We start from the raw sequence: 14,136 nt of genomic DNA on the forward strand, positions 1-14,136 counted from the left end.
TGTAGCTCAGTTGGTCGAGCATTGTGCTTGTAAAGCCAGGGTTATGGGTTTGATTACAACGGGTGACCAGTATGAACATGTATGTACTCACTACTGTAAGTCGCTCTGCGTAAGAGTGACTGTTAAAATGTAAAAATATAGGCTTTGTATTGAAGTCAATGTACCCAGATGGAAGGGTGGAAGCTAGCTGTCGTCTTGTGCTCTCCTACAGAGTGCTGTTGAGGCTAATTTAACTAATTTAATCAATTATTTGGTGAAGTGAATATATTTATAGTTTTATCTAAAAAATATATACCTTTTGTTTATTTGTCACTATTTAAATGTTTTATGAAATTCCCTGAGGAGGATGGTCCTCCTTTGAGGAACCTCCACTAAATGCTGGGGGTCGGCTTCCTGTAGTGCATTGTATAATAAAGCGTATTGTTTTGTCAGTCAGATATTATTGGTGTGAAATAATGTATTGCGAAATGTCTACACTAGGCTATGTTACAGCTACTGCAATAGCTGAGCACAGTCGAGCGGTGCTCGTCTCAAAACGAGGCTGCAACGTCATGAGGAAACGCAAAACCTCGCCCAGAGAGAAGCGACAGACCGAGCGACGAGAGGCGCTAACAGATTGGAGCTACGGAGGATAACTGTAAGTACCTTATCTACACACATTTCTATTGGCTGAGATTTTGTTACTATCTGTGCCATGTTTGCGGCGTTTTCGGCCGCTCGGGATAATGCGAAATAGTGGCACATGATGCCATGTTTTTTTCAGACAGAATGATCCATTATTGCAAATGAAAACGGGAGACCGGTTTCTGGGGATGCACAACACACGGTTTGCGGAAGCGCAGGTCATATGCCTAGAATATGGCGGAGCAGAGAGTGAAACAATACAACTCATAATGTTGTCAGACAATTGTATTTATTTTATTTTTTTGTCATGCATAATGCAGAGTTTGTATCCAGCGACTGTTCTCGGTCGCGCGGTTGGATAACAAAAAAGAACAGCGTTTTGACCGATATCCTTCCCGTGACGGGGTTGAAGTTACAACGGAAATGGAAAAGTTATTCGATTGTCTAGAATTACACACGTTCTTTGGGACACTGGGTCCTTATCGATTATCATAACAGGAAGCCTGGAATTATTCAAGCGGTTATCAAATTTGATAACATTTGTAATCTATTTCGTATTAGTTTTGTACCGTTTTTATGCTGTGAAAGCTGCAGTTAGTTCTATATGCGTGAGATACGGGCCCCGCCTAGTTCACGAGTGAATCTGTCGATGGGGAGGGACACAACTGGGTGGTGGTTTCATCTTAGTTGAACGGAACCGAAAAGACACGGAATTGTCATATTAGCTTATACTCTTCACGATTATGAAACGTGTGGACTATAGGCCAAGATCGACAGCATGTTAGATCCATATTTGATATTCATTTTAATAGTGAGATTTTCTTCAATCATACATTCGAAAATATTTAAGATTTCTACTCTGTGACTGCAATCAAATCAACGTGTATTTTGTCGTGTACACAGATTTGGAGTTGCAACGAAATCCTAGCTCCAACAGTTCAGTAATACAAAACAATACACACATAATCCACAAAGTGAAAACACAACGAACACTTGTAAAAGTAACTAACTGTTGTCTCTTATGTGAATGCATTTGTCCTCACAGTTATAGATTATAATAAAACACTTCCTGAGTTACAACACAGTTTGAACTACTCTGAACAACTATCAGTCATTCTGCTGTCAGTTATTGGTAAGAGGATGTGAAACCACGGTCAGGGAGGGAGGGAGAAGGAGGGAGGGAGAAAGAAAGAGGGAGGGAGAAAGAAAGAGGGAGGGAGGGAGAAAGAGGGAGGGAGAAAGAAAGAGGGAGGGAGAAAGAAAGAGGGAGGGAGGGAGGGAGAAAGAGAGGGAGGGAGGGAGGAGAAAGAAAGAAAGAGGGAGGGAGGGAGGGAGAAAGAAGAGGGAGGGAGGGAGGGAGAGGGAGGGAGGGAGGAGAGAAAGAAAGAAAGAGGGAGGGAGGAGAGAAAGAGGGAGGGAGGGAGAAAGGAGGGAGGGAGGGAGGGAGAAAGAAAGAGGGAGGGAGTGGGGGAGGGAGAAAGAAAGAGGGAGGGAGGGAGGGAGAGAGAGAGAGAGAGAGAGAGAGAGAGGGAGGGAGGGAGGGAGGGAGGGAGGGAGAAAGAAAGAAAGAAAGAGGGAGGGAGGGAGGGAGAAAGAGAGAAAGAAAGAGGGAGGGAGGGAGGGAGGGAGAAAGAAAGAAAGAAGAAAGAGGGAGGGAGGGAGAAAGAGGGAGAGAGGGAGAAAGAAGAAAGAGAGAGTGGGAGGGAGGGAAAGGGGGAGAAAGAAAGAAAGAGAAGGGGGAGGGAGGGAGAAAGAAAGAAAGAGAGAGGGAGGAGGGAGGGAGAAAGGGAGGGAGAGAGAGAGAAAGAAAGAGGGAGGGAGTGGGGGAGGGAGAAAGAAAGAGGGAGGGAGGGAGGGAGGGGGGAGAAAGAAAGAGGGAGGGAGGGAGGGAGAAGAGAAAGAGAGAGAGGGAGGGAGGGAGGGAGAAAGAAAGGGAGGGAGAAAGAAAGAAAGAGGGAGGGAGGGAGGGAGGGAGGGGAGAGGAAAGAGAGAAAGAAAGAGGGAGGGAGGGAGAAAGAAAGGGAGGGAGAAAGAAAGAGAGAGAGAGGGAGGGAGGGAGGGAGAAAGAGAGAAAGAAAGAGGGAGGAGGGAGGGAGGGAGAAAGAAAGGGAGGGAGAAGAAAGAAAGAGAGAGGGAGGGAGGGAGAGGGGAGGGAGAGAGAGAGAGAAAGAAAGAGGGAGGGAGTGGGGGGGAGGGAGAAAGAAAGGGAGGGAGAGGAGGGAGAGAGGAAGAAAGAGAAAGAGGGAGGGAGGGAGAAAGAGAGAAAGAAAGAGGGAGGGAGGGAGGGAGGGAGGGAGGGAGGGAGAAAGAAAGAAAGAAAGAGGGGGAGGGAGAAAGAAAGAGGGAGGGAGGGAGGGAGGGAGGGAGGGAGGGAGGGAGAAAGAAAGAAAGAAAGAGGGAGGGAGGGAGGGAGAGAGAGAGAGAGAGAAAGAAAGAGGGAGAGGGAGGGAGAAAAGAGAAAGAGAGAAAGAAAGAGGGAGGGAGGGAGGGAGAAAGAAAGAGAGAAAGAAAGAGGGAGGGAGGGAGAAAGAAAGGGAGGGAGAGGGAGGGAGGGAGGGATGGAGAAAGAAAGGGAGGGAGAGGGAGGGAGGGAGGAAGGGAGGGAGAAGGAGGGAGGGAGAACTATAGGACTTTATAAAGAGCTTGTTTGTTGAATGTGTTTTATTTAGTTCTGACCGTTTTATGACCTCTACTCAGCTGTACCTTCTCTCTACTGTTCACTACTGTCTGTATGCAGGGCAAATGGTCAATGTTTTAAATGGACTATTATGTTTTTCAGTTAGTTTATGACAGTTGTGTGTGTGTGTGTGTGTGTGTGTGTGTGTGTGTGTGTGTGTGTGTGTGTGTGTGTGTGTGTGTGTGTGTGTGTGTGTGTGTGTGTGTGTGTGTGTGTGTGTGTGTGTGTGTGTACTAACAGTGTAATGGTTTTTAACAGTTGAATAATGTTATGACTAAGGCTTAATATTAGAAAGACCACTGTGGTGATGATCATGTTGCTATAAGGCGTCCAGAGAATATCTCTTAACCAATGGGAACGTTTCCTAGTTTCCACCAGTTTCCTGTATGTATCAGACCAGGGACAAGGCAGTAGTTTCCTGTATGTGTCAGACCAGGGACTAGGCAGTAGTTTCCTGTATGTGTCAGACCAGGGACAAGGCAGTAGTTTCCTGTATGTGTCAGACCAGGGACAAGGCAGTAGTTTCCTGTATGTGTCAGACCAGGGACTAGGCAGTAGTTTCCTGTATGTGACATACCAGGGACAAGGCAGTAGTTTCCTGTACGTGTCAGACCAGGGACAAGGCAGTAGTTTGTGTGATGTGTGTTGTCATGTGTTGCTGCCATGCTGTGTTGCTGCCATGCTGTGTTGCTGCCATGCTGTGTTGTCATGTGTTGCTGCCATGCTGTGTTGTCATGTGTTGCTGCCATGTTGTGTTGTCATGTGTTGCTGCCATGCTGTGTTATCATGTGTTGCTGCCATGCTGTTGTTGTCTTAGGCCTGTCTTTTTGTAGTGTTGCTACCATGCTGTGTTGTCTTAGGCCTGTCTTTATTTAGTGCTGTGTTGTAGTGTTGTATCCCTTGTCGTGATGTGTGTCATGTTGCTGTGTTGTGTCTCTTGTCGTGATGTGTGTTTATGTGTTGCTGTGTTGTTTCTCTTGTCGTGATGTGTGTTTATGTGTTGCTGTGTTGTATCCCTTGTTGTGATGTGTGTTTATGTGTTGTGTTGTATCTCTTGTCGTGATGTGTGTTTATGTGTTGTGTTGTGTCTCTTGTCGTGATGTGTGTTTATGTGTTGCTGTGTTGTATCCCTTGTTGTGATGTGTGTTTATGTGTTGCTGTGTTGTATCTCTTGTCGTGATGTGTGTTTATGTGTTGCTGTGTTGTTTCTCTTGTCGTGATGTGTGTTTATGTGTTGCTGTGTTGTGTCTCTTGTCGTGATGTGTGTTTATGTGTTGCTGTGTTGTATTTCTTGTCATGTTGCTGTGTTGTTTCTCTTGTCGTGATGTGTGTTTATGTGTTGCTGTGTTGTTTCTCTTGTCGTGATGTGTGTTTATGTGTTGCTGTGTTGTGTCTCTTGTCGTGATGTGTGTTTATGTGTTGCTGTGTTGTATCTCTTGTCGTGATGTGTGTTTATGTGTTGTAGTGTTGTATCTCTTGTCGTGATGTGTGTCATGTTGCTGTGTTGTGTCTCTTGTCGTGATGTGTGTTTGTGTGTTGCTGTGTTGTATTTCTTGTCGTGATGTGTGTTTGTGTGTTGTGTTGTATCCCTTGTCGTGATGTGTGTTTATGTGTTGCTGTGTTGTATCCCTTGTCGTGATGTGTGTTTATGTGTTGCTGTGTTGTATCTCTTGTCGTGATGTGTGTCATGTCCTATATTTATAGTGTTGGTCCCCGTCCCCACAGAAGTCCTTTTTGTCTTTTGGGAAGCCGTCATTGTAAATATGAATTTGTTCTTTAACTGACTTGCCTAGTTAAAATAAAGGTTCAATTAAAATACAAATGTACATATTACCTCCAATTATCTTGACTAACCTGTACCCCCCATTGACTCGGTACCGGTACACCCATATATATATCATTTACATTTAACATTTAAGTCATTTAGCAGACGCTCTTATCCAGAGCGACTTACAAATTGGTGCATTCACCTTATAGCTTCGTTATTGTTATTTTATTGTGTTCGTTTATTTAGTGAATCTTTTCTTCACTTTATTTTATTAGAACTGCATTGTGGGTTATTTCACGGTAAGGTCTACCTACACCTGTTGTATTTGGCACGTGTGATTAATAAAATATGATTTGATAACCTCACCTAACACCAAGAGTCATTACATTAACTGCTTTTCAGTCTGATCCTCCTCGCTGACTTTGTTAGTCCAGAGATGTCCGTTAGCCTAAGGACTCTTGACATCTCGTCTACTTCTCAAATGACACCCTATTCCCTATGTAGTGCACTACTTTTAACTTGGGCCCTATGCGGTAGTCCACTACTTTAGACCAGTGCCCTATGGGGGAATAGGGTGCCATTTGGAACGTAGACTAGTGTCGGTTGTCTCCTGTCTGATTGTGCTAAGCAGCGTATTGGCAGCTGAATGTTTGCAGTGAGGTGTATTAGCGTATTAGGATGTCGCAGAGCACACAGTCAGTCAGCCAGCCAGGCAGTCAGCCAGCCAGTCAGTCAGCCAGGCAGCCAGCCAACCAGTCAATCAGCCACTCAGCCAACCAGTCAGTCAGCCAGCCAGTCAGCCCGCTAGCCAGTCAGTCAGTCAGCCAGCCAGTCAGCCAGTCAGCCAGTCAGCCAGCTAGCCAGTCAGCCAGTGTTGGGAAGGAAGGAGTCCTGGGGGAGTATAGCCTTTATGCAGAGCAGCATGGTGCTAGGCTGGCTGTCAGATAGAGCAAATGACTGCCTGTCTGACTTATTGTCTGACTGAACTGACTGACTGACTGCCTTATTGACTGCTGGTGATAAATGACACCTCCCATAGAGACGTCTGGACTGGTCCCTGAGGACAGAGAGAACCATAGACACAGAATGACTTCCTTCTATGGGTACACTCAATATGGCCGCCGGTCCACCTATCACAGGCCCATTGACTTGAATGGGATTCCCCCATTCTAGTTATTCTATTTTTATGGAGAGACCCCAATAGCAGACTACTCCGCTGGCTCACCTAAGGCTCTATCTCTCAAATCAACTTTCCTTTCAATCCTTGCGTCCTATTTCCTTGCGTCCTATTTCCTCACCTCCTTCCCATTAGAGAGGAAGGTTCAAATCTCAAATCAACTTCCCTTCAATCCTTGCATCCTATTTCCTTGTATCCTATTTCCTTGTGTCCTATTTCCTATTTCCTTGTGTCCTATTTCCTATTTCCTTGTGTCTTATTTCCTAGTTCCTTGCATCCTATTTCCTATTTCCTTGTGTCATATTTCCTATTTCCTTGCATCCTATTTCCTATTTCCTTGTGTCCTATTTCCTTGTGTCCTATTTCATATTTCCTCACGTCCTATTTCCTCGCCTCCTTCCCATTAGAGAGGTAGTGGGGTTGAGAACAGTGGTGGTCAGTGCCGTTTAAGACGAGGGAGGATTATTACTATTTTTCTATGAGCAGGGCCTTATTTCTATTACAGCATATTGGATGACAGTCCTATTCCATTCACCCAGTTCAATGCAACATCCCATAGGTTTTTAGTCTACCACACGATAGTCTCATTTTCCCTGTACCCATCATGAGGTTGCTACAACCTACAGTGGTTCAATTATTTGGTGACGTGAATATATTTAGTATAGTTTTATCTAAAAAGGATAACTTTTTTTAGTTTCACTATTTAAAAAATATATATATGAAATTCACTGAGGAGGAAGGTCTCCACTGGTTGAGAGGGAGATGACGAGAGAGGATGTGAGGAGTCACAGATGCAGGAATGGTTCTCTCTCTCAACCAGGGACCATAGGACACTAACGGCTTCCCTCCTGATATCGATGCAAGGCCATGTCCAGGAATGGTTCTCTCAACCAGGGACCCAGGTTGAGATGGACTCTAGCTAGGGGCGGGGACTGTGACATGGCCAGGAATGGTTCTCTCTCTCAACCAGGGACCCAGGTTGAGATGGACTCTAGCTAGGGCGGGGGCTGTGACATGGCCAGGAATGGTTCTCTCTCTCAACCAGGGACCCAGGATGAGATGGACTCTAGCTAGGGGCGGGGGCTGTGACATGACAAGGAATGCTTCTCTCTCTCAACCAGGGACCCAGGTTGAGATGGACTCTAGCTAGGGGCGGGGGCTGTGACATGACCAGGAATGGTTCTCTCTCTCAACCAGGGACCCAGGTTGAGATGGACTCTAGCTAGGGGCGGGGCTGTGACATGACCAGGAATGGTTTCTCTCTCAACCAGGGACCCAGGATGAGATGGACTCTAGCTAGGGGCGGGGGCTGTGACATGACCAGGAATGGTTCTCTCTCTCAACCAGGGACCCAGGTTGAGATGGACTCTAGCTAGGGGCGGGGGCTGTGACATGGCCAGGAATGGTTCTCTCTCTCAACCAGGGACCCAGGATGAGATGGACTCTAGCTAGGGGCGGGGGCTGTGACATGGCCAGGAATGGTTCTCTCTCTCAACCAGGGACCCAGGTTGAGATGGACTCTAGCTAGGGGCGGGGGCTGTGACATGACAAGGAATGCTTCTCTCTCTCAACCAGGGACCCAGGATGAGATGGACTCTAACTAGGGGCGGGGGCTGTGGCATGACCATTGACGATGCAGCCTGACTGTACGGCTGTTGGTATATCCTCCTGGTCATTTCTGGGAAGTGGTGTCCTCCTCCCTCCACTACCACCGGTTAGCCCACTTTTCCTTTCGGCCAAAGGGCCTTGTTAAACATGGCGGCCCTCTGACGTTTCCCCTTCTTCCTCTGCCTGCCCGACCTCTCCGCATCCATGGAACCAGAGCTGCTCCCCAGGGTGGCTACATGCTGCTATGCTTACAGCTAGCTAGTGATTGGCATTGTGTTTCAGGCTAGCAGTTAACATCTAGCTAGTAAATGACATTGTGCTCCTGTGTGGCTAAATGCTAGCAGTTAACATCTAGCTAGTAAATGACATTGTGCTCCTGGGTTGCTAAATGCTAGCAGTTAACATCTAGCTAGTAAATGACATTGTGCTCCTGTGTGGCTAAATGCTAGCAGTTAACATCTAGCTAGTAAATTACATTGTACTCCTGGGTGGCTAATTGCTAGCAGTTAACATCTAGCTAGTAAATGACATTGTGCTCCTGGGTGGCTAAATGCTAGCAGTTAACATCTAGCTAGTAAATGACAATGTGCTCCTGGGTGGCTAAAGGCTAGCAGTTAACATCTAGCTAGTAAATTACATTGTGCTCCTGGGTGGCTAAAGGCTAGCAGTTAACATCTAGCTAGTACATTTACATTACATTTAAGTCATTTAGCAGACGCTCTTATCCAGAGCGACTTACAATGACATTGTGCTCCTGGGTGGCTAAATGCTAGCAGTTAACATCTAGCTAGTGAATTACATTGTGCTCCTGGGTGGCTAAATGCTAGCAGCTATCTTAGCTTGTGAATAAAATTATGCTGCTATACATTTTCTAACCAACCTTTTAATGGCAATAGTTTCCTCCTGAGGCTGTCAAGATGGCATAAACATCTGACAGGCAGAGGGGGGCTTGTGAGGAAAGATGCCATGTGATGTTATAGCTAATGCAGTCTGTTGTAGCCTGGCCTGTCTCTTCCTAGTATCTCAGTACAATCTGTCTGTCAGCAGTCTGTTGTAGCCTGGCCTGTCTCTTCCTAGTATCTCAGTACAATCTGTCTGTCAGCAGTCTGTTGTAGCCTGGCCTGTCTCTTCCTAGTATCTCAGTACAATCTGTCTGTCAGCACCCTGTTGTAGCCAGGCCTACCTAGGCCTTGTATCTCAGTCTGTCAGCACCCTGTTGTAGCCAGGCCTACCTAGGCCTTGTATCTCAGTACAGTCTGTCAGCAGCCTGTTGTAGCCAGGCCTACCTAGGCCTTGTATCTCAGTCTGTCAGCAGCCTGTTGTAGCCAGGCCTACCTAGGCCTTGTATCTCAGTCTGTCAGCAGCCTGTTGTAGCCAGGCCTACCTAGGCCTTGTATCTCAGTACAGTCTGTCAGCAGTCTGTTGTAGCCAGGCCTACCTAGGCCTTGTATCTCAGTCTGTCAGCAGCCTGTTGTAGCCAGGCCTACCTAGGCCTTGTATCTCAGTCTGTCAGCAGCCTGTTGTAGCCAGGCCTACCTAGGCCTTGTATCTCAGTACAGTCTGTCAGCAGCCTGTTGTAGCCAGGCCTACCTAGGCCTTGTATCTCAGTCTGTCAGCAGCCTGTTGTAGCCAGGCCTACCTAGGCCTTGTATCTCAGTCGGTCAGCAGCCTGTTGTAGCCAGGCCTACCTAGGCCTTGTATCTCAGTCTGTCAGCAGCCTGTTGTAGCCAGGCCTACCTAGGCCTTGTATCTCAGTCTGTCAGCAGCCTGTTGTAGCCAGGCCTACCTAGGCCTTGTATCTCAGTCTGTCAGCAGCCTGTTGTAGCCAGGCCTACCTAGGCCTTGTATCTCAGTACAGTCTGTCAGCACCCTGTTGTAGCCAGGCCTACCTAGGCCTTGTATCTCAGTCTGTCAGCAGCCTGTTGTAGCCAGGCCTACCTAGGCCTTGTATCTCAGTCTGTCAGCAGCCTGTTGTAGCCAGGCCTACCTAGGCCTTGTATCTCAGTCTGTCAGCAGCCTGTTGTAGCCAGGCCTACCTAGGCCTTGTATCTCAGTCTGTCAGCAGCCTGTTGTAGCCAGGCCTACCTAGGCCTTGTATCTCAGTCTGTCAGCAGCCTGTTGTAGCCAGGCCTACCTAGGCCTTGTATCTCAGTCTGTCAGCAGCCTGTTGTAGCCAGGCCTACCTAGGCCTTGTATCTCAGTCTGTCAGCAGCCTGTTGTAGCCAGGCCTACCTAGGCCTTGTATCTCAGTCTGTCAGCAGCCTGTTGTAGCCAGGCCTACCTAGGCCTTGTATCTCAGTCTGTCAGCAGCCTGTTGTAGCCAGGCCTACCTAGGCCTTGTATATCAGTCTGTCAGCAGCCTGTTGTAGCCAGGCCTAACTAGGCCTTGTATCTCAGTCTGTCAGCACCCTGTTGTAGCCAGGCCTACCTAGGCCTTGTATCTCAGTCTGTCAGCAGCCTGTTGTAGCCAGGCCTACCTAGGCCTTGTATCTCAGTCTGTCAGCAGCCTGTTGTAGCCAGGCCTACCTAGGCCTTGTATCTCAGTCTGTCAGCACCCTGTTGTAGCCAGGCCTACCTAGGCCTTGTATCTCAGTCTGTCAGCAGCCCAAGTCTCTGAGCTGCTCTGTTGTTCGTCATTGTTCTCAGTCAGTGGTGTGAGACGTGTCCGATGAGCTCAGGTTGTCCACTATTCACGTCTCTCTCTCTCTTTTTGTTAGCTTTTTATTATTTATTCATTTGTAAAAATGTCTATAAACATAATTCCACTTTGACGTTATGGGGTATTGTGTGTGTGTGTGTGTGTAGACCACTGACACAAAATCTCAAAATTAAATCCATTTTAATTTCAGGCAGTAACACAACAAAGTATGACAAAAATCAAGGGTTGTGAATACTTTATGAAGGCACTGTAAGATCTATAACTTAAGTCCTCTATAACCCCTTAATAAGGCCTTTATAACCCCTTAATAAGGCCTGTTTAACCCCTTAATAAGGCCTGTTTAACCCCTTAATAAGGCCTGTTTAACCCCTTAATAAGGCCTTTATAACCCCTTAATAAGGCCTGTTTAACCCCTTAATAAGGCCTGTTTAACCCCTTAATAAGGCCTTTATAACCCCTTAATAAGGCCTGTTTAACCCCTTAATAAGGCCTGTTTAACCCCTTAATAAGGCCTGTTTAACCCCTTAATAAGGCCTGTTTAACCCCTTAATAAGGCCTGTTTAACCCCTTAATAAGGCCTTTATAACCCCTTAATAAGGCCTTTATAACCCCTTAATAAGGCCTGTTTAACCCCTTAATAAGGTCTGTTTAACCCCTTAATAAGGCCTTTATAACATTTACATTTACATTTAAGTTATTTAGCAGACGCTCTTATCCAGAGCGACTTACAAATTGGTGCATTCACCTTATGACATCCCTTTAGGTAAAGTGACAAGCCTTTTTACCTCAATCGTTTAACACATTTAACACAATAATTACATTCCTGTCTCTTCTATGGCTCTTTCTCAATAATGTGTGTCCCTACCAGCTGTGTGTCACAAGGTTACTGTCTTCTCCCGGGCATTACAGCGTTACTGTTATTGTTTAAGCTGAGGAATTTATTGCAGAATACAGAGGTGACCTGTAGAGTGTTGGAGGGTCCAGGGTGTGTAGAGTCTCGGAGGGTCCAGGGTGTGTAGGGTGTCTGGAGGGTCCAGGGTGTCTGGAGGTTCCAGGGTGTGTAGGGTGTCTGGAGGGCCCAGGGTGTGTAGAGTCTCGGAGGGTCCAGGGTGTGTAGGGTGTCTGGAGGGTCCAGGGTGTCTGGAGGTTCCAGGGTGTGTAGGGTGTCTGGAGGGTCCAGGGTGTCTGGAGGTTCCAGGGTGTGTAGAGTCTCGGAGGGTCCAGGGTGTGTAGGGTGTCTGGAGGGTCCAGGGTGTCTGGAGGTTCCAGGGTGTGTAGGGTGTCTGGAGGGCCCAGGGTGTGTAGGGTGTCTGGAGGGTCCAGGGTGTGTAGGGTGTCTGGAGGGTCCAGGGTGTGTAGGGTGTCTGGAGGGTCCAGGGTGTCTGGAGGTTCCAGGGTGTGTAGGGTGTCTGGAGGGTCCAGGGTGTCTGGAGGTTCCAGGGTGTGTAGAGTCTCGGAGGGTCCAGGGTGTGTAGGGTGTCTGGAGGGTCCAGGGTGTCTGGAGGTTCCAGGGTGTGTAGGGTGTCTGGAGGGCCCAGGGTGTGTAGGGTGTCTGGAGGGTCCAGGGTGTGTAGGGTGTCTGGAGGGTCCAGGGTGTGTAGGGTGTCTGGAGGGTCCAGGGTGTGTAGAGTCATGTCTGCATGGAGGACTAGAACAGTGTTGGTGGTAGTTGGTTGGCATCTCTGTGTTGTATTGTACAGGCTGTTGCCGGGGTTAATGTTGCCGGGTTACTGTTGCCGGGGTTACTGTTGCCGGGGTTAATGCGGCCAGGGTGAATGCTGCCAGGTTGAATATAACACAAACAATTGGAGTACTTGTGTCGGACTCTGAGAGGGATGTTTCTCTAATTGAGGCAGGATGTGGACCACTGTAGTTGAAGATTGAAGAGATCCTGAGTTATGTAACTGTCAGCCTTATCAGAGTGTGTGTGTGTGTGTGTGTGTGTGTGTGTGTGTGTGTGTGTGTGTGTGTGTGTGTGTGTGTGTGTGTGTGTGTGTGTGTGTGTGTGTGTGTGTGTGTGTGTGTGTGTGTGTGTGTGTGTGTGTGTGTGTGTGTGTGTGTGTGTGTGTGTGTGTGTGGTATATTTTAACACACCAGGCATGACACATTGATCAAACCTTGACCTTTTACAGTATCATTTAATGAGCCTTTATTTCACACTGAGCAGAGAGGGAGCTAGAAGGATCAAGGTCACTCCGATAGAAGTGGTGAACAGGTGGCGGTCCACTGCCTTAATCTTGATCCAAACTTCTCTTTCAACATCACAACACAGTTCTCTGCTCTTCAACTATTACATCACATCACAATACAGTTCTCTGCTCTTCAGCTATTACATCACAACACAGTTCTCTGCTCTTCAGCTATTACATCACAACATAGTTCTCTGCTCTTCAACTATTACATCACAACACAGTTCTCTGCTCTTCAACTATTACATCACAACACAGTTCTCTGCTCTTTAACTATTACATCACAATACAGTTCTCTGCTCTTCAGCTATTACATCACAATACAGTTCTCTGCTCTTCAACTATTACATCACAATACAGTTCTCTGCTCTTCAACTATTACATCACAACACAGTTCTCTGCTCTTCAGCTATTACATCACAGTTCTCTGCTCTTCAGCTATTACATCACAATACAGTTCTCTGCTCTTCAGCTATTACATCACAATACCGTTCTCTGCTCTTCAACTATTACATCACAACACAGTTCTCTGCTCTTCAGCTATTACATCACAACACAGTTCTCTGCTCTTCAGATATTACATCACAACACAGTTCTCTGCTCTTCAACTATTACATCACATCACAACACAGTTCTCTGCTCTTCAACTATTACATCACATCACAACACAGTTCTCTGCTCTTCAGCTATTACATCACATCACAACACAGTTCTCTGCTCTTCAACTATTACATCACAACACAGTTCTCTGCTCTTCAACTATTACATCACAACACAGTTCTCTGCTCTTCAACTATCACATCACAACACAGTTCTCTGCTCTTCAGATATTACATCACAACACAGTTCTCTGCTCTTCAACTATTACATCACAATACAGTTCTCTGCTCTTCAGCTATTACATCACAATACAGTTCTCTGCTCTTCAGCTATTACATCACAACACAGTTCTCTGCTCTTCAGCTATTACATCACATCACAACACAGTTCTCTGCTCTTCAACTATTACATCACAGCACAGTTCTCTGCTCTTCAGCTATTACATCACAACTCAGTTCTCTGCTCTTCAACTATTACATCACAACACAGTTCTCTGCTCTTCAACTATTACATCACAACTCAGTTCTCTGCTCTTCAACTATTACATCACAATACAGTTCTCTGCTCTTCAACTATTACATCACAACACAGTTCTCTGCTCTTCAACTATTACATCACAACACAGTTCTCTGCTCTTCAACTATTACATCACAACACAGTTCTCTGCTCTTCAACTATTACATCACAATACAGTTCTCTGCTCTTCAACTATTACATCACAATACAGTTCTCTGCTCTTCAACTATTACATCACAACACAGTTCTCTGCTCTTCAACTATTACATCACAGCACAGTTCTCTGCTCTTCAACTATTACATCACCGCTGTTGGTTG

The 14,136-nt window shown here is 46.6% G+C and overlaps 1 protein-coding gene across 1 annotated transcript in view; it reads left to right on the top strand.

Annotated features, from left to right (window-relative positions):
- Positions 1-556: 556 nt before the first annotated feature.
- The window catches only part of LOC124020932 (ras-related protein Rap-1b-like), a gene marked incomplete at its 3' end in the record, with an annotated part of 96,055 nt that continues 82,475 nt past the window's right edge, over positions 557-14,136 (top strand). Inside the window, exon 1 of the mRNA XM_046336243.1 lies at positions 557-637. The remainder of the gene's footprint in view (positions 638-14,136) is intronic.

The sequence above is a fragment of the Oncorhynchus gorbuscha genome, unplaced genomic scaffold, assembly GCF_021184085.1.
Source record: "Oncorhynchus gorbuscha isolate QuinsamMale2020 ecotype Even-year unplaced genomic scaffold, OgorEven_v1.0 Un_scaffold_994, whole genome shotgun sequence".
NCBI classification, from domain to species: Eukaryota; Metazoa; Chordata; class Actinopteri; order Salmoniformes; family Salmonidae; genus Oncorhynchus; species Oncorhynchus gorbuscha.